We start from the raw sequence: 25,777 nt of genomic DNA, 5'->3' as shown, positions 1-25,777 counted from the left end.
GCATACCTCCTCGGCGGCGGTTCTGGCTCCGGCCTTGACCACCACCCTCCAATTAACCCCCCATAGCGCCCCTGGTCCAGTCTGGCCCCGCTGGCTGGAGCTGAACTTGACACTGGTGGAGCGGATTGCTCTAGCTCCGGCGCGAAGCATCTGACCGGTGCCGGACCAGCCAACGGTGGAACAGGCACGGCCCGTGCCGGACTGACGACGCACACCACTGGCTTGGTGTGGGGAGCAGGAGCGGGCCGCGCCGGGCTGACGAAACGCACCACTGACTTGGTGCGGGGAGCAGGAGCGGGCCGGACCGGGCTGACGAAACGCACCACTGACTTGGTGCGGGGAGCAGGAGCGGGCCGGACCAGGCTGACGAAGCGCACCACTGACTTGGTGCGGGGAGCAGGAGCGGGCGGACTGGGCTGACGGGCGCACCACTGACTTGGTGCGGGGAGCAGGAACGGGCCGGACCGGGCTGACGGCGTACACCACTGACTTGGTGCGGGGAGCAGGAACGGGCCGTGCCGGGCTGAAGAAGCGCACCACTGACTTGGTGCGGGAGCAGGAACGGGCCGTGCCGGGCTGGCGAAGCGCACCACTGACTTGGTGCGAGTGGCAGGAACAGGCCGGACCGTACTGGGAACACACACCACTGGCCCTACGTGGGGATCAGGAACAGGCCGGACCGGACTGGCAACACACGCCAGTACCTCTCGCCGTGCCTCTACATCCTCCTTCCCCCTGGTGACCAGTGACTCCCGTAACCTGGCGGCCTCCTGCTGCCCCGTCGTCCACGGCGTTAGCCCCCCCCTAAAAAATGTATGGGCTTCACTCCTACCCGTGGCCAAGGCCTCCATCCCTCTTGCCAGACTCGCACTCATCTCCTCCCAAGTCCATCCTCTCTCCTCGTCACGCTGCTTGATCCAGTCGAGGTGGGTTTTTCTGTCACGATCGTCAGGGAGAGACCAATGCGCAGCGTGATGAACAAACATACTTTAATTAGTTAAAGCGTAAACAAGAAACGACTCGTGAAGTCCACGGTGACAATGACCGAACACGGAACATAAACCCACAAACACAAAGGGAAAACATACAGTTTAAATATGGCTCCCAATCAGAGACAACCAGCCAACAGCTGACACTCGTTGCCTCTGATTGGGAGTCACTCAGGCAAAACATAGAAATCAACAAACTAGAACCCCCAACATAGAAATAACCCACATAGAATGAACACACCCTGGCTCAACATATGGAGTCCCAGAACCAGGGTGTGACAGTATGCACCAGAACGGCCTACAGTACAGCAGCCTTATAAAACAACTGAGACAAGAGTACAGTGTGAACACAGAAACGGTTACAGCACGGTTATATCACTCACTTTGAAAGCCATGTATTGACCGACACGAACTCAGTGAGTTGTTCATAATTGATAATGTCTTATGTTTCCCGTGTATACCACCACTGTTCGGGGATAATAGCGTCATTAGGTGGGAACAAAACCCTGCTAATTACAGCTCAGCCAGAAGCGGCAGGCAGGCAGGCAGGCAGCAGGCAGCAGGCAGGCAGCTGTGGGCAGGAGGACTGGGAGGAGGCAACAGAGCGTTGGTTGAGAGCCTAGAGTCTGTGTCCTGGTGCTTTTACACCCACACCCTCTGCTATGCGGTGTGCTAGATGGTAATCAGACACAGTGGCAGGGCTTTGTTCCGTCCTAGCTAGGGACCCCCACTATGACCTCATGATGTGTGGCTTTACCCTCTCTTATCATGCTCGCTGATGCGTTCAGACATTTTTAATACGTCCGTATCGTTCATTTATTGTTATTGTTTTTCAAAGGATGGTGGCTTTCTCGCTGAAACATGTATTCTGATGTTCTTTTAAAAGTTGCAACGGGAAGATAAAGTTGCAAAAGGAAGATATTATCCCCATGTAGGCTAGAATAATAACTGTCCCCGGGAGGTTTTCCAGACCATGTGACCATGGAACTCTGGCTGCGCGGCTAGTTAATTACAATCTACATAGATGCTACAGAGATGCTACAAAGAGGCTACAGAAAGAGGAGAGAAGTCTCCTTGGTCAAGTCATATTGTCAGGAAAAAGTCCTGGCCCTAGTTGGAAAGTCTAAGCTCTTTCATAGTCCTTAATACAACATCTTGTCAGTCAGGTGTCTAGGTTTTGACCTGCAGTGGCATATCAGGCTCCATGTGGTAGGGTGTTACTCTGTGGCTCCAGGGCAGGAAGCGTCTGGTCACAGGGTCCAGGTTGAAGTCAAACACAGAGTCCTGGGCTGGGGCCTGCAGCTTCACTGTCTTCATCTCCTTGGTCCACCACTGGCTGAACTCAGCCCGGTAGTCATGGAGCTACAGAAAAAGAAGAAGAAAAACTGTAGCACTGGTAATCTTGATGCTTCTTCCAACAATTTAATGAATCTTTTTAACCAACATTTCTGTCTCAATCGACCTTCATCAGGGTATTTTACAGGAAGGCGAAACTCATTCATGGAGCTACAGGCAGCATGGTCAAATATTTATATGTCAATGCACATGTACTGTAGCATCGTGTGTAATAACTGACAACATTATTTATCATCGTGTAAAAGACCAGATGAATGAGCTACACAGGCTTTTAGCATATCAACCCATTTATTTTATAAATTAAATAATTTTTGGGGGGTAGAGGAATGTGATGTCTTGTACAGTCAATATGATATGATGGTACCTCATACAGTATTTGTGCTGGGGTGTCATACCTGATCTTGGTACAGGGTTAGAGTGTCATACCTGGTCTTGGAACAGGGTTAGAGTGTCATACCTGGTCTTGGTACAGGGTTAGAGTTAGAGTGTCATACCTGATCTTGGTACAGGGCTAGGGTTAGAGTGTCATACCTGATCTTGGTACAGGGCTAGGGTTAGAGTGTCATACCTGATCTTGGTACATGGCCCTATCGAAGGCCCAGATGCCAAGATGAGTGTGTGTGTGTGTGTGTGTGTGTGTGTGTGTGTGTGTGTGTGTGTGTGTGTGTGTAGTGAGAGAGAGAGAGAGAGAGAGACAGAAAGAGAAAGTGAGAGAGAGAGACAGAAAGAGAAAGAGAAAGAGAGAGAGAGAGAGAGAGAGAGAGAGAGAGAGAGAGAGAGAGAGAGAGAGAGAGAGAGAGAGAGAGAGAGAGAGAGAGACAGCTTTACAGTAACACTACCTGCACCATGGAGCTCTCTGAGATGGGGGTGATGGTCTTGAAGGTACTCCTCACGTTTAGTACGTTTACTAAATGGAGGAAGAGAAAATTGTAGATTGGTGTGTTGTAGTAGTGGATTGGGGTGTTGTAGTAGTGGATTGGGGTGTTGTAGTAGTGGATTGGGGTATTGTAGTGGATTGGGGTGGATTGGGGTGTTGTAATAGTGGAATGGTGTGTTGTAGTGGATTGGGGCGGCAGGTAGCTTAGTGGTTAAGAGCGTTGTGCCAGTAACCGAAAGGTCGCTGGTTCTAATCCCAGAGCCGACTAGGTGAAAAATCTGTCGATGTGCCCTTGAGCAAGGCACTTAACCCTAATTGCTCCTGTAAGTCGCTCTGGATAAGAGCGTCTGCTAAATGACTAAAATGTAAATGTAAATGTAATATTGGAATGGTGTGTTGTAGAAGTGGATTGGGGTGTTGTAGAAGTGGATTGGGGTGTTGTAGTAGTGGATTGGGGTGTTGTAATAGTGGATTGGGGTGTTGTAATAGTGGATTGGGGTGTTGTAATAGTGGATTGGTGTGTTGTAGTAGTGGATTGGGGTGTTGTTGTAGTAGTGGATTGAGGTGTTGTAATAGTGGAATGGGGTGTTGTAGTGGATTGGGGTGTTGTAATAGTGGATTGGTGTGTTGTAGTAGTGGATTGGTGTAGAAAGTGAACAGGAGGGAGGAGGTACCTTGTTGTCGTCCATCACTGTGTTGAGAGATTCAATCCACATCGGATCAATGTCTCCATCCAACACAATCCACTTAGGCCCTGGGTGGCAGATGTTACCCTGCTCTCTCATCCGAAAGGACAGGAGACCTACAGTACAATAACACAGGAGGGGATGGATGACAGGAGAGCCTGGCGGGTAGGAGCGGGTAGGAGCATTGGGCCAGTAACCAAAAGGTTGCTGGATCAAATCCGCGAACCGATAAGGTAAAAATCTGTCGTTCTGCCCCTGAGCAAGGCAGTTAACCCCCAACAACAACTTCTCCCCGGGCGTCGTAGAGATTGTTACAATGTCACATTGTCTTTAACACAGTTTAATGGTTAAGACGAAACTTATCTATTAGTGGTTGGTTATATTTGACAGAAGTATTAAAGTGGTTGAAGGATTGTGACTTGACCGTCTTTCCGCTGGCGAGTGGCAGGATGGATGAATCCAAACAGCTCATCTGTGTTGACCGCCTTAGGATTCAGATCATTCCACACCGGCTTCCTCTTCAAGTTACAGTAGGTCTTATTCAGGGTTCTCAATATCTATCAAAAACAATAGTTACCACAACAGTTTGGCATTTGTTAGGTTGGAGATTCGGAGTGTGGTATTCTATTTTTCAAGCTAGGTGTTTACTGTATAAACTATATGAAGTTCGTACATTATCAAAGGTGTAGAGATCCAAATTTAGGGCATAAACACCATTCACAAATCCAAAAGGTACGTAAGCAAACAGCATTTGTCCTTCTGTAACATGGCTGTATGGACAGTAATGTCTACCTGGCTGTATGGGCAGTAACATCTAACGATTACCTGGTTGTATGGACAGTAACATTTACCTGGCTGTATGGATAGTAACATCTACCTGGCTGTATGGACAGTAACATCTACCTGGATGTATGGACAGTAACGTCTAACATCTACCTGGCTGTATGGATAGTAACGTCTAACATCTACCTGGCTGTATGGACAGTAACGTCTAACATCTACCTGGCTGTATGGACAGTAAAGTCTAACATCTACCTGGCTGTATGGAGAGTAACGTCTAATGTTTACCTGGCTGTATGGACAGTAACATTTACCTGGCTGTATGGACAGTAACGTCTACCTGGCTGTAACATCTACCTGGCTGTATGGACAGTAACATCTACCTGGCTGTATGGACAGTAACATCTACCTAGCTGTATGGACAGTAACGTCTACCTGGCTATATGGACCGTAACATCTACCTGGCTGTACGGACAGTAACATCTACCTGGCTGTATGGACAGTAACATCTACCTGGCTGTATGGACAGTAACGTCTAACGTTTACCTGGCTGTATGGACAGTAACATCTACCTGGCTGTATGGACAGTAACATCTACCTGGCTGTATGGACAGTAACATCTACCTGGCTGTATGGACAGTAACGTCTAACGTTTACCTGGCTGTATGGACGGTTACATCTACCTGGCTGTACGGACAGTAACATCTACCTGGCTGTACGGACAGTAACACCTACCTGGCTGTATGGACAGTAACATCTACCTGGCTGTATGGACAGTAACGTCTACCTGGCTATATGGACCGTAACATCTACCTGGCTGTACAGACAGTAACATCTACCTGGCTGTATGGACAGTAACGTCTAATGTTTACCTGGCTGTATGGACAGTAACATCTACCTGGCTGTACGGACAGTAACATCTACCTGGCTGAATGGACAGTAACGTCTACCTGGCTTGTCCCCTCTCTTCATAGCTCCCTCAATCAGCAAAACGAACTTGACCGCATGCAAACCCCAGTCATAGTGGTCCTAAGACAGAGGAAGATTGGAGAAGATAGCACTGGACAGGACACTAGTCTATCTGCTATTTCTGTAGTGAGGCAGCTTGATGTACCAGTACACCCCCTGGACAGGACACTAGTCTATCTCCTGTTTCTGTAGTGAGGCAGCTTGATGTACCAGTACACCCCCTGGACAGGACACTAGTCTATCTCCTGTTTCTGTAGTGAGGCAGCTTGATGTACCAGTACATCCCCTGGACAGGACACTTGTCTATCTCCTGTTTCTGTAGCGTGAGGCAGCTTGATGTAAATACACCTCCTGGACAAGACACTAGTCTATCTCCTGTTTCTGTAGTGAGGCAGCTTGATGTACCAGTACACCCCCTAGAAAGGACACTAGTCTAGCGCAGGGCCTTACCCCCAATCTATGTCCTTAATGCTGAGTGCCAAGCAGAGACGCATCAGGTCCCATTTTTGCAGTCTTTGGTATGATCCGTCAGGGGATCGAACAGCAAGGTGATGTGTGTGTGTGTGTGTGTGTGTGTGTGTGTGTGTGTGTGTGTGTGTGTGCATATAATGCATTGGTAGTATAGTTACCTGTTTGGAGAGCAGCTCCTTGCAGAGTGTGTACATGGTAATAAACGTATTGGCCAGTAGCTTGGCACTGTCACGATCGTCTAGAACAGATGAGGACCAAGGCGCAGCGTTGCAGGCAAACATACTCTTTAATTAGAGACACGATCAAAAACAACAAACGATACGTGACAGTTCACGGTCTAACATAAACAGACTTGAAACAAAATCCCACAAACACGAATGAAAAACAGACTGTATAAATATGGCTCCCAATCAGAGACAGCCAGCAACACCTGACACTCGTTGCCTCTGATTGGGAGCCACTCTGGCCAACATAGAAATAGCACCCATAGAACCAAAACACATTGATCTACACACCCTGGCTCAACATAACAGTGTCCCCAGAGCCAGGGCGTGACAGTACCCCCCCTAAAGGCGCGGACTCCGACCGCGTCAACCAAATACCACAGGGGAGGGACCGGGTGGGCACTCCGCCTAGGCGGCGGATCCGGCTCCGGGCCTGATCCCCGCTCCCTCTCCAACCCCCCAAAGTACCCCTGGTCCGGTCTGGACTGCACACTGATGGAGCGGATTGCTCTAGCTCCGGCGTAAAACATCTGACCAGTGCCGAACCAGGCACCAGTGGAACAGGCACGGGCCGTGCCGGACTGCCGACGCCCACCACTGGCTTGGTGTGGAGAACAGGCACGGGCCGTGCTGGACTGACAACGCACACCACTGGCTTGGTGTGAGGAGCAGGAGTGAGCCGAACCGGGCTGACGAAACGCACCACTGACTTGGTGCGGGGAGCAGGAACGGGCCGAGCCGGGCTGACGAAGCGCACCACTGACTTGGTGCGGGGAGCAGGAACGGGCCGAGCCGGGCTGACAAAGCGCACCACTGACTTGGTGCGGGGAGCAGGAATGGGCCGAGCCGGGCTGACGAAGCGCACCACTAACTTGAGTGCGGGGAGCAGGAACGGGCCGAGCCGGGCTGACGGGCGCACCACTGACTTGGTGCGGGAGCAGGAACGGGCCGAGCCGGGCTGACGGGTGCACCACTGACTTGGTGCGGGGAGCAGGAACGGGCCGAGCCGGGCTGACGAGCGCACCACTGACTTTGTGCGGGGAGCAGGAACGGGCCGAGCCGGGCTGACGAAGCGCACCACTGACTTGGTGCGGGGAGCAGGAACGGGCCGAGCCGGGCTGACGAAGTGCACCACTGACTTGGTGCGGGGAGCAGGAACAGACCGGACCGTACTGGGGACACACACCACTGGCCCTACACCGGGATCTGGAACGGGCCGGACCGGACTGGTAACACACCCCAGTACCTCTCGCCGTGCCTCTACACCTTCCATCCCCTCTTCTACCAGTGGCCCCCGTAACCTGGCGGCCTCCTCTGCCAACCCGCTGGACCGCTCTATCGCGGCCTCCTGCTGCCCCGACGTCGTGAGCCCCCCCCTAAAAATGTTCTGGGGGTCTCTCCTCCCCGTGGGCCAGGCCTCTATAGTTCTCGCCCAACTCTCGCTCTTCTGCCTCCAACTCCCGCTATTCAGCTCCTCAATTGGCTTGACCCAGTCGAAGCTCTTCCTCCATTGTTCCCAAGTCCACTCTCTCTGCTCTTCACTCGGCTTGACCCAGTCGAGGCTGCCACGGAGATCTGCTAGGGATTTCCCTGGCGATGGATCCTCGACTCGCTGCTTGGTCCAGTTGTGGTGGGATTTTCTGTCACGATCGTCTAGAACAGATGAGGACCAAGGCGCAGCGTTGCAGGCAAACATACTCTTTAATTAGAGACACGATCAAAAACAACAAACGATACGTGACAGTTCACGGTCTAACATAAACAGACTTGAAACAAAATCCCACAAACACGAATGAAAAACAGACTGTATAAATATGGCTCCCAATCAGAGACAGCCAGCAACACCTGACACTCGTTGCCTCTGATTGGGAGCCACTCTGGCCAACATAGAAATAGCACCCATAGAACCAAAACACATTGATCTACACACCCTGGCTCAACATAACAGTGTCCCCAGAGCCAGGGCGTGACAGGCACTGAGGAAGCCTTCAGCCACCAGCATGATCTCACAGATCAGCGCAATGTCAGGCACCACCATGGCACGTGGTCCTAGGAGAGGATAATATGGTGAGAGAATGGAGCTAGCTGTACCTGAAGAGAGCCTTGAAGTTCTCAGGTAGCTCCGTCCTGCCTGCGTAGCCTGGGTTCATGGTGATGAAGATCCCTACTGACGATTTTAACACAATCTCCTCTTCCAGGAACAAGAACCTGGTGCAAGGTTGAGGGATTGTCAGTTGTGTCTGAGGATAACTTATATATAACATGTTGTTCCGGTTGTGATCTGAATCAGAAAACTGTATTGCCATGCAACAGTAGTTGTTGTATGGAATTTCTCTTGGTGTTGTTCACAGAACGTTAAGAAACATCCACATCAACAATCAATCCAGATTTGTAATGTTGTGTGCAAATCAAGGAACCAGGGTCATGTTCAACAGGGTAAACCGTATCAAAACGTTTTGCAACAGAAAAATGAAAAATCTGTCTTCTTGTTGGACAAGTTTGGCTAGTACGTCGCCATTTAAATACATATTCTCCTTACTGAATACGACCCTGTGTTCACATCATAAAAACGGTCCCCACCTCTTCCTCTTGTTGCGGATGGCAGTCTGAATGGTTTTGACCTGCACAGCCACCACTGACAGGACCTCCACAGAGATACGGTTGAATTAATCAAAGCAGCCCCAGGCTCCAGTCAGGGCCAGGTCCTTATAGATGTTCCCTATAGACTGGACATGACAGGGGATGACATCATTATAAACACCACCTGGGTGTTATACAACACGCACAAGGAACTATTCAAGTGCAGAGGGAGAAATACTGTACATCAATTAATATGAAAATGCAATATTGTGGTGTTGGTGACTGGTGCTATTCCAACTGAAAAACAAGTTAAGTCAACAACAACAAAAAAGTCTAACAAATGTGGCCATGTTCTAACCTTCTAGTCCATCTGTTCAGAGCAGTTGAAGATGTATAAACCATGACGCCCAGGGCCCGGCCCAGATCCTTGGTGGTCTCAGTCTTCCCAGTGCCAGCAGGGCCTGCCGGGGACCCACTCTTAGTCAGGTGGAGAGACTGGGTCAGAGGGATGTAGCACCTACACATGGCCACAACAACAACAACATCACACACTGAGAACAACAAAGTCGTCATTTATCACAGCTCTCTATCCCTGACTACTGAATAATGATATTCTTTAGGACAGAAAATAAAAGTACAGTAAGATAATATTTAGTATCCCTAATCAGCTTTTATTTTGTATTTTAATCAGCACTGATAGCAACACAGTTGTTAACATGAAATAAACCTAATGACAAGATGATGACCAGAAGAGGGGTGTTCCCCAGGTATTCGTAGGAGCAGAGGAACTGAGCACCACAGATGTTAGCCAGCCAGTGTCTCTGCTGCTCGTCCCAGCGATGCCTCAGCTGAGACAGCCAGTAGAAAGCCTGCCCGTGGGTCACCTGTAAAAACATTATCCAGAGGCAGGTGGAAGGGGGAGAAAGTAAGGAACTTGTCTGTCGGCCCTGCATTAAAGACAAAAATGTGTTAAAGAAAATTGTGATAAATAATAAAGTATACCAGTTTAATTTAAGGACCAAAACATGGACAGCTGTGCCATATAGATTGCATAATAGTTGGGAAGAGATTTTCGATGTACCGATTCCATGGCACACAGTTTATGAACTGATACACAAAACGACGCTGGATTCAAAACTTCGAGTTTTCCAATTTAAATTATTATACAAAATTCTTGCAATCAATAGAATGTTATATACAGTGTGGAGAACAAGTATTTGATACACTGCCGATTTTGCAGGTTTTCCTACTTACAAAGCATGTAGAGGTCTGTAATTTTTATCATAGGTAAACTTCAACTGTGAGAGACGGAATCTAAAACAAAAATCCAGAAAATCACATTGTATGATTTTTAAGTAATTAATTTGCATTTTATTGCATGACATAAGTATTTGATCACCTACCAACCAGTAAGAATTCCGGCTCTCACAGACCTGTTAGTTTTTCTTTAAGAAGCCCTCCTGTTCTCCACTCATTACCTGTATTAACTGCACCTGTTTGAACTCGTTACCTGTATAAAAGACACCTGTCCACACACTCAATCAAACAGACTCCAACCTCTCCACAATGGCCAAGACCAGAGAGCTGTGTAAGGACATCAGGGATAAAATTGTAGACCTGCACAAGGCTGGGATGGGCTACAGGACAATAGGCAAGCAGCTTGGTGAGAAGGCAACAACTGTTGGCGCAATTATTAGAAAATGGAAGAAGTTCAAGATGACGGTCAATCACCCTCGGTCTGGGGCTCCATGCAAGATCTCACCTCGTGGGGCATCAATGATCATGAGGAAGGTGAGGGATCAGCCCAGAACTACACGGCAGGACCTGGTCAATGACCTGAAGAGAGCTGGGACAACAGTCTCAAAGAAAACCATTATTAACACACTACTCCATCATGGATTAAAATCCTGCAGCGCACGCAAGGTCCCCCTGCTCAAGCCAGCGCATGTCCAGGCCCATCTGAAGTTTGCCAATGACCATCTGGATGATCCAGAGGAGGAATGGGAGAAAGTCATGTGGTCTGATGAGACAAAAATAGAGCTTTTTGGTCAAAACTCCACTCGCCGTGTTTGGAGGAAGAAGAAGGATGAGTGCAACTCCAAGAACACCATCCCAACCGTGAAGCATGGAGGTGGAAACATCATTCTTTGGGGATGCTTTTCTGCAAAGGGGACAGGACGACTGCACCGTATTGAGGGGAGGATGGATGGGGCCATGTACAGTGAGGGAAAAAAGTATTTGATCCCCTGCTGATTTTGTACGTTTGCCCACTGACAAAGAAATGATCAGTCTATAATTTTAATGGTAGGTTTATTTGAACAGTGAGAGACAGAATAACAACAAAGAAATCCAGAAAAATGCATGTCAAAAATGTTATAAATTGATTTGCCTTTTAATGAGGGAAATAAGTATTTGACCCCCTCTCAATCAGAAAGATTTCTGGCTCCGAGGTGTCTTTTATACAGGTAACGAGCTGAGATTAGGAGCACACTCTTAAAGGGAGTGCTCCTAATCTCAGTTTGTTACCTGCATAAAAGACACCTGTTCACAGAAGCAATCAATCAATCAGATTCCAAATTCTCCACCATGGCCAAGACCAAAGAGCTCTCCAATGATGTCAGGGACAAGATTGTAGACCTACACAAGGCTGGAATGGGCTACAAGACCATCACCAAGCAGCTTGGTGAGAAGGTGACAACAGTTGGTGCGATTATTCGCAAATGGAAGAAACACAAAAGACCTGTCAAACTCCCTCGGCCTGGGGCTCCATATAAGATCTCACCTCGTGGATTTGCAATGATCATGAGAACGGTGAGGAATCAGCCCAGAACTACACGGGAGGATCTTGTCAATGATCTCAAGGCAGCTGGGACCATAGTCACCAAGAAAACAATCGGTAACACACTACGCCGTGAAGGACTGAAATTCTGCAGCGCCCGCAAGGTCCCCCTGCTCAAGAAAGCACATATACAGGGCCGTCTGAAGTTTGCCAATGAACATCTGAATGATTCAGAGGAGAACTGGGTGAAAGTGTTGTGGTCAGATGAGACCAAAATTGAGCTCTTTGGCATCAACTCAACTCGCCGTGTTTGGAGGAGGAGGAATGCTGCCTATGACCCCAAGAACACCATCCCCACCATCAAACATGGAGGTGGAAACATTATGCTTTGGGGGTGTTTTTCTGCTAAGGGGACAGGACAACTTTACCGCATCAAAGGGAAGATGGACAGGGCCATGTACCGTCAAATATTGGGTGAGAACCTCCTTCCCTCAGCCAGGGCATTGAAAATAGGTCGTGGATGGGTATTCTAGCATGACAATGACCCAAAACACACGGCCAAGGCAACAAAGGAGTGGCTCAAGAAGAAGCACATTAAGGTCCTGGAGTGATGTAGCCAGTCTCCAGACCTTAATCCCATAGAAAATCTGTGGAGGTAGCTGAAGATTCGAGTTGCCAAACGTCAGCCTCGAATCTTTAATGACTTGGAGAAGATCTGCAAAGAGGAGTGGGACAAAATCCCTCCTGAGGTGTGTGCAAACCTGGTGGCCAACTACAAGAAACGTCTGACCTCTGTGATTGCCAACAAGGGTTTTGCCACCAAGTACTAAGTCATGTTTTGCAGAGGGGTCAAATACTTATTTCCCTCATTAAAAGGCAAATACATTTATAACATTTTTGACATGCGTTTTTCTGAATTTTTTTGTTGTTATTCTGTCTCTCACTGTTCAAATAAACCTACCATTAAAATTATAGACTGATCATTTCTTTGTCAGTGGGCAAACATACAAAATCAGCAGGGGATGAAATACTTTTTTCCCTCACTGTATCGCGAGATCTTGGCCAACAACCTCCTTCCCTCAGTAAGAGCATTGAAGATGGGTCGGGGCTGGGTCTTCCAGCATGACAACGACCCGAAACACACAGCCAGGGCAACTAAGGAGTGGCTCCGTAAGAAGCATCTCAAGGTCCTGGAGTGGCCTAGCCAGTCTCCAGACCTGAACCCAATAGAAAATCTTTGGAGGGAGCTGAAAGTCCGTATTGCCCATCGACAGCCCCGAAACCTGAAGGATCTGGAGAAGGTCTGTATGGAGGAGTGGGCCAAAATCCTTGCTGCAGTGTGTGCAAACCTGGTCAAGACCTACAGGAAACGTATGATCTCTGTAATTGCAAACAAAGGTTTCTGTACCAAATATTAAGTTCTGCTTTTCTGATGTATCAAATACTTATGTCATGCAATAAAATGCAAATGAATTACTTAAAAATCATACAATGTGTTTTTCTGGATTTTTGTTTTAGATTCCATTTCTGACAGTTGAAGTGTACCTATGATAAAAATTACAGACCTCTTTATGCTTTGTAAGTAGGAAAACCTGCAAAATTGGCAGTGTATCAAATACTTGTTCTCCCCACTGTATATATACATATGGGGGATACAACCATCTCAGCTCTGCAGATTTTGCTGCGAAGAGACAGAATCATTAGATCATTTGTTTTGGTACTTTTATTTTTTTTTATTTCACCTTTATTTAACCAGGTAAGCCAGTTGAGAACAGGTTCTCATTTACAACTGCGACCTGGCCAAGATAAAGCAAAGGTACTGTCCATATCTAGCTTGTTTTTGGTCGAAGGTTCAAGAATGACTGAAGAATTGCAACATTTACCTGGAGCTAACTCTGCAAATAGCACTGCTGGGTGATTTGAAAAGTTACAGTCAATTGATCAATAATATAATAATACTCTTAGGAAAAATGTTTATCTTTAATTTACAATCTGTAGAATCTATGAGAATAGAAATGTTCAGAACTTTTGCGAAACAGCACAGTTGAAAAAGATATGGCAAATAGAAATCAAAACTGTATGGTCTTCAGAGATAGATGGGAGGGGTTGAGGGTAGCTGAAGGATGGGACTAAAAACAAACAAAAGATTACTATTGTAAAATATACTGTGTCCGTAAAATGTATATAGTATGTATAAGCTGGAAGTAGAAGCCTACGTGTTGTTGTCCATTAGTTTACTCCAATTAGGGGAGGGGTGGTAGGGTTAGGGGAACACAATAAAGGAAAATATATAAAAAATAAAAATAAATAAAAAACACACCAGACAGAGCACTAAACATGGATAGATATTTAGATTTACAGGTATATTCACGAAGGCTCTCAGAGTAGGAGTGAACTGAAAGGCTAAACTGATCCTAGATTAGCACTCCTACTCTTAGATCCTTTATTAATGCGGGGCGTTGAGTGGCGACAGGTATGATGGTACTTAGTCACGCTTTATGAATACATGCCCAGATGTCTACAGTGAGAAGTCGAGTCAGAAGTGAAAGAGGACGAATCATGAACCTTCTGAGTGATGAGCTTGGACACTACGTCTCTGACGTGGACGTCTATGGTGCAGATGGTCATGATCTTCTGTTTCCCAACAGCATGGTGATCAACGAGTTGAGCTGAGAAACCTGCACCAGAACAAGCCTGAGTGACGAACATACAGTACAGCTGACTTTGAGACGGTTTCCTGGACACTGAATAAGACGAGTCCTGGACTAAAAAGCTATTTCAACATTATTTTTAGTCCATGACATGGCTTGATCTCTGTCTGGGAAACCAGCCATTTGTGTATAATACAGGAGAGGCCAACCCTCTGGCTAGAGAGCTTCTGGATATGCAAGTTTTGCTCCAACCAAGTTGTACCACAGCTGATAGTACTAATAGAATCAGATGGGCTGCATAAGCACTGGGAAAGCCTGCAGAGTGGCGCAGTGGTCTAAGGCACTGCATCGCAGTGCTAGCTGTGCCACTAGAGATCCTGTTTCGAATCCAGGCTCTGTCGTAGCCGGCCGCGACCGGGAGACCCATGGGGCGGCGCACAATTGGCCCAGTGTCGTCCAGGGTAGGGGAGGGAATGTCCGGCAGGGATGTAGCTCAGTTGGTAGAGCATGGCGTTTGCAACGCCAGGGTTGTGGGTTGGATTCCCACGGGGGGCCAGTATATAAAATAATGTATGCACTCACTAACTGTAAGTCACTCTGGATAAGAGCGTCTGCTAAATGACTAAAATGTAAATGTAATGGTAGCTCTTCAGGAGGAGGGAGGGACACCCCTGGTCTAATATGTACCTACAGTAGTTGAACTAGCTCTGTAGGCTACTATAGTCATTTGGTAATGGCTTTAATAAGAACTAAAGAATCCCGTCCTCATCAGGGAGTACACCGCTTTCACAAAGGAATGTAATTTTACCTCTGGAGTAGAATACCGCTAAAATACACCTCATTCATCAAAGTGTTTGACTTGAAGGGTGAGTGAGTCTCTGTGTGTGTGTGTGTGTGTGTGTGTGTGTGTGTAATGTACTGTATGCGTGCATCTATATGTCTATAGACAGTGTATGTGAAGAAGTACAGCAGCTTGCATTTATCACCAGTCTAGCATGACAGGAGATCTAATCAGCAGTGGGTCTGTAGGTTGAAGGGAAGCAGGGGTTGCATCCCAAATGGCACCCTATCCCCTTAGACCAGAGCCTTATGGAAGCCCTGGTAAAAAGTAGTGCACTATACAGGAAATAGGGTGCCATTTGGGACGCAGACAGGGAGATAATTCAAACAGCCCAAGGACGTGCTAACCTTAACTATGTACTGCTGATGACAGTGACAACACTGATAATAGAGCAACTCTCTGTGAGCCTCCCTCCGCGGCTCTACAGACACATCGTCTGAGTCCCAAATGGCACCCTATTTCCTATATACACACTAGTGCACTACTTTTGACCAGAGCCATATGAGGCCCTATAGTCATAGTGAATAGGGTGTTGTTTGGGGCTCAGACATCAACAGCTCAGCAGCTCTCTATGAAGGGAGATAATAAAACAGGTGTTCATGTTTCTGACTGACAGCTACATTCAACACCTCCACCTCCACATGTCCCTGTCCCCACCTCCATTACAGGTGCTTAGACTGATGGAGTATAGAATACCTCTGGGAGGTAATAATGGAATGGAAAGGTATGATAACTACTGGGTCTGTGTCTCCTAGCGGAGGAAGATCGAGGCATACACTTTCATCATTTCAAATTTGACAGCCATGGTTAATGCACCTGTACAGTCTTTGTTGTGCTCTAACAAAAATGTTTTGTGTTGACAATATTGGATCTTAATCAAAAGGATCCTACATGGAGCCACAAGTCACCTGTTTCTTGTTGAGCGCTGACTTAAACCCCTCCTCCAGCCTCTGAAACACCATCCACACGTTGTCCACCAGATCTGAGAGCCAGTGCAGGCTACTTGGGCTGAATTGAGGGCAGAGAATGTCAGTTATCCTTGTGTAAATATTGCACAACTATTTCTCACGATCAAAGCAAAGGAAAAGAAGAATCTTGTGGTTTCTATTTGGGATGGCTGCTCTTGGAGAGGATCTCCAGTAAGTCTGTTAATGAGACAAAGCAGATGCGAGGAAACACCAGTCTCTTGGTCTCCAGGTACTCAGCTAGTGCTTTCTCACACAGAGCCAGTCTGGAACAGAGAACAAGTACATCCTACAGGGAAATCTTCAGACTAATCTTTAAACTCGATGTAATAGATAGAGTACAATATGTCGAACTCCTACGAAAAACATTTATATCTTCAAAGTGATTGGCCAGGTGAACCTTTTCTGTAGATCCTCTAGTTTCTCAAACAGATGGGGTTTGTTGGTGGCCTTAATGATGTTCTTTGTTTTGGCGCTGTCCAACATCAACTCCTGCACAGAGTATTATATACTGTAGGGTACTGTAGTTTATTAAATACACAGAGTAGTGAATACTGTAGGGTAATGTAGTTTATTAAATACACAGAGTATTGTAACTGTAGGGTACTGTAATTTATGAAATACACAGAGTATTATATATGTAGGGTACTGTCATTTATTAAATACACAGAGTATTGTATACTGTAGGGTACTGTAGTTTATTAAATACACAGAGTATTGTATACTGTAGTTTATTAAATACACAGAGTATTGTATACTGTAGGGTACTGTAGTTTATTAAATACACATAGTATTGTATACTGTAGGGTACTGTAGTTTATTAAATACACAAAGTATTGTATACTGTAGGGTACTGTAGTTTATTAAATACACAGAGTACTGTATACTGTAGGGTACTACAGTTTATTGTGATAGTCATATTTCATCAGAGACCACTGAATTCAATCTCTATATATTTAGAGGGAGTAGGGTTGCAAGATTTCAGTAACTTTCAGTAACGTTCTTCCAGAAATCCTGGCTGGAAGATTCCTGGAATCAGGAGGGAATAAGGAGGGATCCGGAACACTCCAACCAGGATTTCCGGTAAACTTGGGAATTTTTGGGAAAGTTACCGGAATTGTGCAACCCTAATACAGTGGAAGTAACTAAGGGAGGACCGGGAAGTCTGTGTCAATGTCCTGGAACCTGAGTGCGTCGTGGGACAGATGGTGGCTGACGTCCTCTGACCCAATGAAGATGCTCTCCAGGTAGGCCCAGGTCCTCTGGACCTCCAGCCAGACCAGCAGCACAGAGTCAGCCACCGTCAGCCGGCCCTGCAGACCTGACACCTGCACCAGGAAGTGCTCCACGTGCTTACTCTGGGAGATCCCCTGGAGCTGCATCTCTTAGGAAAAAGACAAGGCCGTGGAGATGGTTGAGAGGGTAAGTATACCAGGGTTGAAAAGCATAGAGAAAAATTGGAATTAGAATTTCAGTTTACTTCCTGAATTGACATGGATGACAGGACCTTAATGGTTTGAAACAAAGTTAAGTGGCATGACAATAACCGACACAAGCCTTTAAAAAATATATTTTAGGTTGTCTCTTGTACAATTTCATGTTGAATGTTTTGAGGTATTATAACAAAGAGAAGAGGTATTATAACAAAGAGAAGAGGTATTATAACAAAGAGAAGAGGTATTATAACAAAGAGAAGAGGTATTATAACAAAGAGCCTCCCCAGACAACAATGTCCAGCAACAGCCATTAATCACATTGGGCCTCAATATGGCTGTCTGTCTGTCTGAGTGAGACCTCTCTCCTCTCCTCTCAATAGCGCTGTCTGTCTGAGAGACCGCTCTCCTCTCCTCTCAATAGGGCTGTCTGTCTGAGAGAGACCGCTCTCCTCTCCTCTCAATAGGGCTGTCTGTCTGAGAGAGACCGCTCTCCTCAGCTCTCCTCTATAGTAAGAACAGTCAGACACTCACAGGCTGCATATGCATACTAAGTGGCACCCTATTCCCTATATAGTGCCCTATTTTTGACCAGAGCCCAAAAATACTACATTACTGTACATAACACACCAGGAGAATCTCTTCCTCTTCCTCTCCCGCTTCATCTTCTTCTTCCCCGTCCCCTTCCTCTGCTTCTTCTTCTTCATCATACAGTGAACTGCTGTTTTGGAAAATGGACTATGAACTACAGTTCAGCCATTTGTAAACGTATCCAAGATATATCATGATTTTGATTAAAGTATTAAACATATTTTTTTCTAAACAATTATTGAAGACAGGCATTGGAATGTCATTCATTCATTGAAATGTAGGCTACCTGATGATCTTCCTGTTTCAATCAGTTACACATCACACTTCAATAGAGGGGTCGAGGTTCGATAGTGATCCTCGTAGACTACCTCCATCGTTGCCCATGTCTGACTAATCTCACTTAAAACCTGAGACAATAAAAAGCAAACACATGACATCACATTTGAATCGTTCCCATTATAAAACTCCCATTGTATCACAGTACAGTAAATAGATGGATAATTCCGAATGCGAGACCTTTTCAACGACCATCTCCTTGACTGCCTGATCCACTATGTTACAAACTTCCTCTTCAAACAGATGAAGCTGCAGTGCCAACAGGTCTTCCAGGGTGATTCTGTCTGTCATGGTGAAGTCCATCCTACACAGACAGTGTGAGCAAACAAACAGATGCTCTAATGATGCTGTCTAACTGATAGTGTTGAACTTATCTACTGTCTGTTTGTGTAGGACATCCATAAACTGGACAAAGAGGCCCGTGTGTGGGACGTGTATCGTGGGTTAAATCTCTATGTGAAGAACCTGTTGACGTCACGGAGGGCTGTCAGCGAGCTGCAGAACCAGGCCATACGGGAACGCCGCTGGGCTCAACTCATCACCACCACCAAGGTGACGGAGGGAACTAGCACAGATCTGATAAGAGATTCAATGAATAGGGATGCGTCCCAAATGGCACCCTATTTTCAATTGCTTTATAGTGCACTACTTTTGACCAGGACCCATAGGGGTCTGGTCAAAAGTAGTACACTATAAATGGAATAGGGTGCCATTTGGGACGCACCCAGGATAGATCCATGCATTCCAATAGATCAATCCATTAATGTAACATGCTGTAGAAATGATGGCTGGATGAATTACATTTCTATGGGTAATTTCTTCTTTTTCTGGGGTGCTTTGTCATTGAGCATTTTCCCTCCATGCATTACATTTCCGGGTAGTGGTGTGGGTCTTTTAAATGTTTAACATTTTGGTCCTTTAACAGATGCTCTTGTCACATAGGGTATAACGACAGAACATACTGCAGAAGAGATGGGGAGGGTGATGGTGTGTGTGTGTGTGTGTGTGTGTGGATGCGTTAGCTAGGTAGAAGATGACGTCACCTTGACAAACCTCCTGAGCTCTGCGTCCACGTTTATCTCCCTCCACTTGGTCATTGTCCAGTCCTCCACACTGCACTGCATAGATAAATATACACAAGTAAATGAATGGGGACGAGGAGCCTTAATGGGACCATTTTGAAGGTCCCAGGGACACACTGGTGTTATCCTAAATAGTCAGGAGAGGGCTTCCACAGTTCTGGGGTTAGATTATGGTGTTATCCTAAAGAGTCAGGAGAGGGCTTCCACAGCTCTGGGGTTAGATTATGATGTTATCCTAAAGAGTCAGGAGAGGGCTTCCACAGCTCTGGGGTTAGATGATGGTGTTATCCTAAAGAGTCAGGAGAGGGCTTCCACAGCTCTGGGGTTAGATTATGATGCTATCCTAACGAGTCAGGAGAGGGCTTCCACAGCTCTGGGGTTAGATTATGGTGTTATCCTAAAGAGTCAGGAGAGGGTTTACACAGCTCTGGAGTTAGATTATGGTGTTATCCTAAAGAGTCAGGAGAGGGCTTCCACAGCTCTGGGGTTAGATGATGGTGTTATCCTAAAGAGTCAGGAGAGGGCTTCCACAGCTCTGGGGTTAGATTATGGTGTTATCCTAAAGAGTCAGGAGAGGGCTTCCACAGCTCTGGGGTTAGATTATGGTGTTATCCTAAAGAGTCAGGAGAGGGCTTCCACAGCTCTGGGGTTAGATTATGGTGTTATCCTAAAGAGTCAGGAGAGGGCTTCCACAGTTCTGGGGTTAGATTATGGTGTTAAAGAGTCAGGAGAGGGCTTCCACAGCTCTGGGGTTAGATTATGGTGTTATCCTAAAGAGTCAGGAGAGGGCTTCCACAGCTCTGGGGTTAGATGATGGTGTTATCCTAAAGAGTCAGGAGAGGGCTTCCACAGCTCTGGGGTTAGATTATGGTGTTATCCTAAAGAGTCAGGAGAGGGCTTCCACAGCTCTGGGGTTAGATGATGGTGTTATCCTAAAGAGTCAGGAGAGGGCTTCCACAGCTCTGGGGTTAGATTATGATGTTATCCTAACGAGTCAGGAGAGGGCTTCCACAGCTCTGGGGTTAGATTATGGTGTTATCCTAAAGAGTCAGGAGAGGGCTTCCACAGCTCTGGGGTTAGATTATGGTGTTATCCTAAAGAGTCAGGAGAGGGCTTCCACAGCTCTGGGGTTAGATGATGGTGTTATCCTAAAGAGTCAGGAGAGGGCTTCCACAGCTCTGGGGTTAGATTATGGTGTTATCCTAAAGAGTCAGGAGAGGGCTTCCACAGCTCTGGGGTTAGATGATGGTGTTATCCTAAAGAGTCAGGAGAGGGCTTCCACAGCTCTGGGGTTAGATTATGGTGTTATCCTAAAGAGTCAGGAGAGGGCTTCCACAGCTCTGGGGTTAGATTATGGTGTTATCCTAAAGAGTCAGGAGAGGGCTTCCACAGCTCTGGGGTTAGATTATGGTGTTATCCTAAAGAGTCAGGAGAGGGCTTCCACAGCTCTGGGGTTAGATGATGGTGTTATCCTAAAGAGTCAGGAGAGGGCTTCCACAGCTCTGGGGTTAGATTATGATGTTATCCTAACGAGTCAGGAGAGGGCTTCCACAGCTCTGGGGTTAGATTATGGTGTTATCCTAAAGAGTCAGGAGAGGGCTTCCACAGCTCTGGGGTTAGATTATGGTGTTATCCTAAAGAGTCAGGAGAGGGCTTCCACAGCTCTGGGGTTAGATGATGGTGTTATCCTAAAGAGTCAGGAGAGGGCTTCCACAGCTCTGGGGTTAGATTATGGTGTTATCCTAAAGAGTCAGGAGAGGGCTTCCACAGTTCTGGGGTTAGATTATGGTGTTATCCTAAAGAGTCAGGAGAGGGCTTCCACAGCTCTGGGGTTAGATTATGGTGTTATCCTAAAGAGTCAGGAGAGGGTTTCCCCAGCTCTGGGGTTAGATTATGGTGTTATCCTAAAGAGTCAGGAGAGGGCTTCCACAGTTCTGGGGTTAGATTATGGTGTTAAAGAGTCAGGAGAGGGCTTCCACAGCTCTGGGGTTAGATTATGGTGTTATCCTAAAGAGTCAGGAGAGGGCTTCCACAGTTCTGGGGTTAGATTATGGTGTTATCCTAAAGAGTCAGGAGAGGGCTTCCACAGCTCTGGGGTTAGATTGTGCAGAAACACTTAGAATTATTTCCAGTCTTTTTACAGATAGCGGTGATATTTTGCTAACTCTTTACTTCAAGCTGACATGCTTATAACTTGTAATAAAGCATTCTACTTTAAAGAGTTACCAAAGGTTTTTTCAGGGGTAGCTAGTATATCAGTGTGGCTGGTTACCTGAACATATAGGACAATGTCCCAGAGCTGGTTACCTGAACGTATAGGACAATGTCCCAGAGCTGGTTACCTGAACGTATAGGACAATGTCCCAGAGCTGGTTACCTGAACGTATAGGACAATGTCCCAGAGCTGGTTACCTGAACGTATAGGACAATGTCCCAGAGCTGGTTACCTGAACGTATAGGACAATGTCCCAGAGCTGGTTACCTGAACGTATAGGACAATGTCCCAGAGCTGGTTACCTGAACATATAGGACAATGTCCCAGAGCTGGTTACCTGAACGTATAGGACAATGTCCCAGAGCTGGTTACCTGAACGTAAAGGACAATGTCCCAGAGCTGGTTACCTGAACGTATAGGACAATGTCCCAGAGCTGGTTACCTGAACGTATAGGACAATGTCCCAGAGCTGGTTACCTGAACGTATAGGACAATGTCCCAGAGCTGGTTACCTGGACGTAATATAGTTGTTTAAGGACAGTGATCTCGCTCTGACAGAGTCTGAGCTCCCTGTAGTCTAAGACGGTCACTTCAAACAGGTTAGTGGACTCCTGCAGCTCCACAATCTCTCTCTCCAGGGTGACAATCTCTCTGTGAGACTACAACATACAACAAGAAAATTATAAATGCTCTGTACATTCAGTAAAAACAACCATCTACTGTTTTTATGAGAGGTCCGTCACTCATACATTTAATATATTTTTGTCAAATCAATTAAATAGGTTTTTTAACTCAAGACTTGACACTTAAATGTCATTATAACTGAAAAATATAATGCTAGATGAATATAATGCTAGATGAATATAAAGCTAGATATTGGACCACCTACTTTCTCCAGACTGGTGTAAGGCTTCACAGCATTGTAACTGAAGGGAGCCTCTGTTCTGAACTTCTCTCTGAACTTGTTCTGGTTCATCTGTAGAGTGTTACACAAGGGATACCTTTTATAATGTAGAACAGGATAACGTAAATGGTCCATGGAGCAGGTGATCAGCTGTGGGTTAAAGGAAGTGATAAGTGAAAAAACGTTGTGTTGGTCCCAAACTGGCAACCTCTTCCTTAGTACCCTATGGGCCCAGTTCAAAAGTAGTGCACTATAAAGGGAATTGGGTGCCATTTGGGACTCAGCTCTTCCTCACACCTCAAAAGCTGTGCATCGTCTTCGTGTAACAGCCACCTCCACATTTTGTAACGGTGCCACCTCATGCCTCACTGATAAAGCCAGCTTCTTGGCTCCGCTCCACTTCTCCGGGAGTTCCTATACACCGGCAGAAGAAGACAGGATGTCCAGTTGCAGCTACAACATAGGGAATAGGGTGCCATTTGGGATGTAGTCCAGGTCCTCACCTCCAGTTGGGAGTAGTCCAGGTCCTCAACTCCAGTTGGGAGTAGTCCAGGTCCTCACCTCCAGTTGGGAGTAGACCAGGTCCTCGCCCCCAGTTGGGAGTAGTCCAGGTCCTCACCCCCAGTTGGGAGTAGTCCAGGTCCTCACCCCCAGTTGGGAGTAGTCCAGGTCCTCACCTCCAGTTGGGAGTAGTCCAGGTCCTCACCTCCAGTTGGGAGTAGTCCAGGTCCTCACCCCCAGTTGGGAGTAGACCAGGTCCTCACCCCCAGTTGGGAGTAGTCCAGGTCCTCACCCCCAGTTGGGAGTAGACCAGGTCCTCACCCCCAGTTGGGAGTAGTCCAGGTCCTCACCCCCAGTTGGGAGTAGTCCAGGTCCTCACCTCCAGTTGGGAGTAGTCCAGGTCCTCACCTCCAGTTGGGAGTAGACCAGGTCCTCACCTCCAGTTGGGAGTAGTCCAGGTCCTCACCTCCAGTTGGGAGTAGACCAGGTCCTCGCCCCCAGTTGGGAGTAGAACAGCTCTGGGATGGTCTCTCCATATCTCTCCAGCAGGATGACAGTGTCTTTGAGAGGGTCAAACAGCCTGTCTGTGACCACCTGTCTGTCCCTGACCACCAGCAGGTATCCCATCACTTCCACTAAGCCACCATGGTCCTCCTCAGACACAGCCTGCCTCAGCCCCTCATCTGTGGCCCGCAGAAACTGCTCCAGCTCATCCAGACTTGGAGGGAATGGGAAGCATGGATGTAATGTTAAAACAGTTGATAGTGCTGACTAAATTAGAGGTCAAGTCTTGTGAGATAGCCTCTGAAGTGTGTGTAATGTGTTCTCCTGATCATAGCGCCACCAATAAACAATGTTTTCTCCTGATCATAGCTCCACCAATAAACAATGTTTTCCGGTCATGGCTATCATGCCTGATTCATAAGATAAATGCCCTAAAATCACTCAAAGACATTGAACCTTGTTCCTCATGTTCTCTGAATGGCCGGCCACATCTTGTGACATCACGTCTGACGGTTCTTCTCATTGGACAGTAGTGGCACACACACAGTGACAAATTAGATTAGGCAAAGTAGGCCTTCTCTATCTGTTCACGTTTTTGGTCTTCGGGATAAACACGCAAACAAAAAATATCCACATGACTACATCTTAATACCATGACTACTTGTGGATATTTTGTCACCTTGACCAAATAGAGAAGGCAAAATCTCGATTGATGTTTATTGGTCTTTGGTATAAACAAGCAGCGATACATATTTCATTTAATCTATCAATATAGGTCTAACCTTATTTCAAGCTAGTTGTTTAATGATTAAACTTAAATCAGGTCAGAATTATTTAGTGGACCGTCTGACTGACTAATACGGATTGGTGACTAGGTCAAAAGAAACACTTGATTACCTGTTCAACAGTGAATGACAGCTGTGGAAGAAAAGGCTGGGAGACCAAGCCAAAAAGTAAGTTTCCTGCAGGTTTCAGCAATGATGGACACAGATCTCTTTTTGAGAACATAACATTATTTGTTTTAAGGAGCAGGTGAGGCCTAAAGATTGATTTACAAAGGCAGTAGCCATGACAATGTTCTACTGTATAAAAAGAGTCAAGGAAAACTATAATTTACAATGTCACCTTGCCCATAGACCCAAAACAATAATGTGTTTACAACACTAATAACACATTAAAGTACTAAAGTTACTAAGTAACGTGCTAGCAGTCGCGGGCACCAGTCGATAGTATAGTAAAAAACATCACATTACCTTGCTTTTCGAAGAAGCTTTTCAGAACTGTCTGGTTATCCTCGAATGCAACACACTTCTTCTCCCAGGTTTCCTGCCTCACTTCCAAAATCCGACAAACTTTTTTCCCTATAAACTTTACTCTTGTCATCCTCCCGAAAGAGGGGAACATTCTCCTCGTCAGACATGTTGTTTCCTGACAACTCCTTGCCACTAAACTTTAAACTTTTGTCACTATATAGCTTTACTTCAAGTATGTAACAGTTTCTCACTACTTGGCGAACTAATCATGATTGACGTGAGAGGTATGCACGCTCCCCTGCGCAAGATTTTCCTTTGCAGTACAATGTTAGGGGGCGGTGCTGCGTCTCGTTTCCTTGCCGACGACCATACAGATGCTCAAGCTCCCGTGCATCTTCAAAGAGAAAATCCCTCCTGGAAAAACAAATCTTCCCAAATTGCTCAGTAGTTGTAGGTCTTTTCAAACCATATTTTATAAGAATTACTAGTTGACTATAGAAAGAGCATGGCAACTGTAGGTAGTGGAATAACCTAAATTGCAATCCAGGGTAAGTGTGTTGAATAAATTCACCTGCATTGATGTAGAATTGTGTTTGGACAATATTCAACATCCAGATCACACTGTTAAATGCAATACAATTGTATTGAACTGATGATCCAGACTGTAGGCCTAGGTGTTGTCCTTTGGGACTATGGGGCCCAGGGGTTGATCATCATCTGCATTTTAGGGGTTTGTGTGTACAATGTTGTCCTATGTCCATGGCAATATACAGTCCTGTGACAGGGGCTG

General features: G+C 46.4%; 1 pseudogene; it reads right to left on the bottom strand.

The window, feature by feature from the left end:
• Nucleotides 1-5,582: 5,582 nt before the first annotated feature.
• LOC121586935 lies at nt 5,583-24,085 on the bottom strand (annotated as a pseudogene).
• Between the last annotated feature and the right edge of the window lie 1,692 nt (nt 24,086-25,777).

Source organism: Coregonus clupeaformis, chromosome 17, assembly GCF_020615455.1.
Source record: "Coregonus clupeaformis isolate EN_2021a chromosome 17, ASM2061545v1, whole genome shotgun sequence".
Taxonomy (NCBI): Eukaryota; Metazoa; Chordata; class Actinopteri; order Salmoniformes; family Salmonidae; genus Coregonus; species Coregonus clupeaformis.
This window is presented reverse-complemented; position numbering and strand designations above follow the sequence as displayed.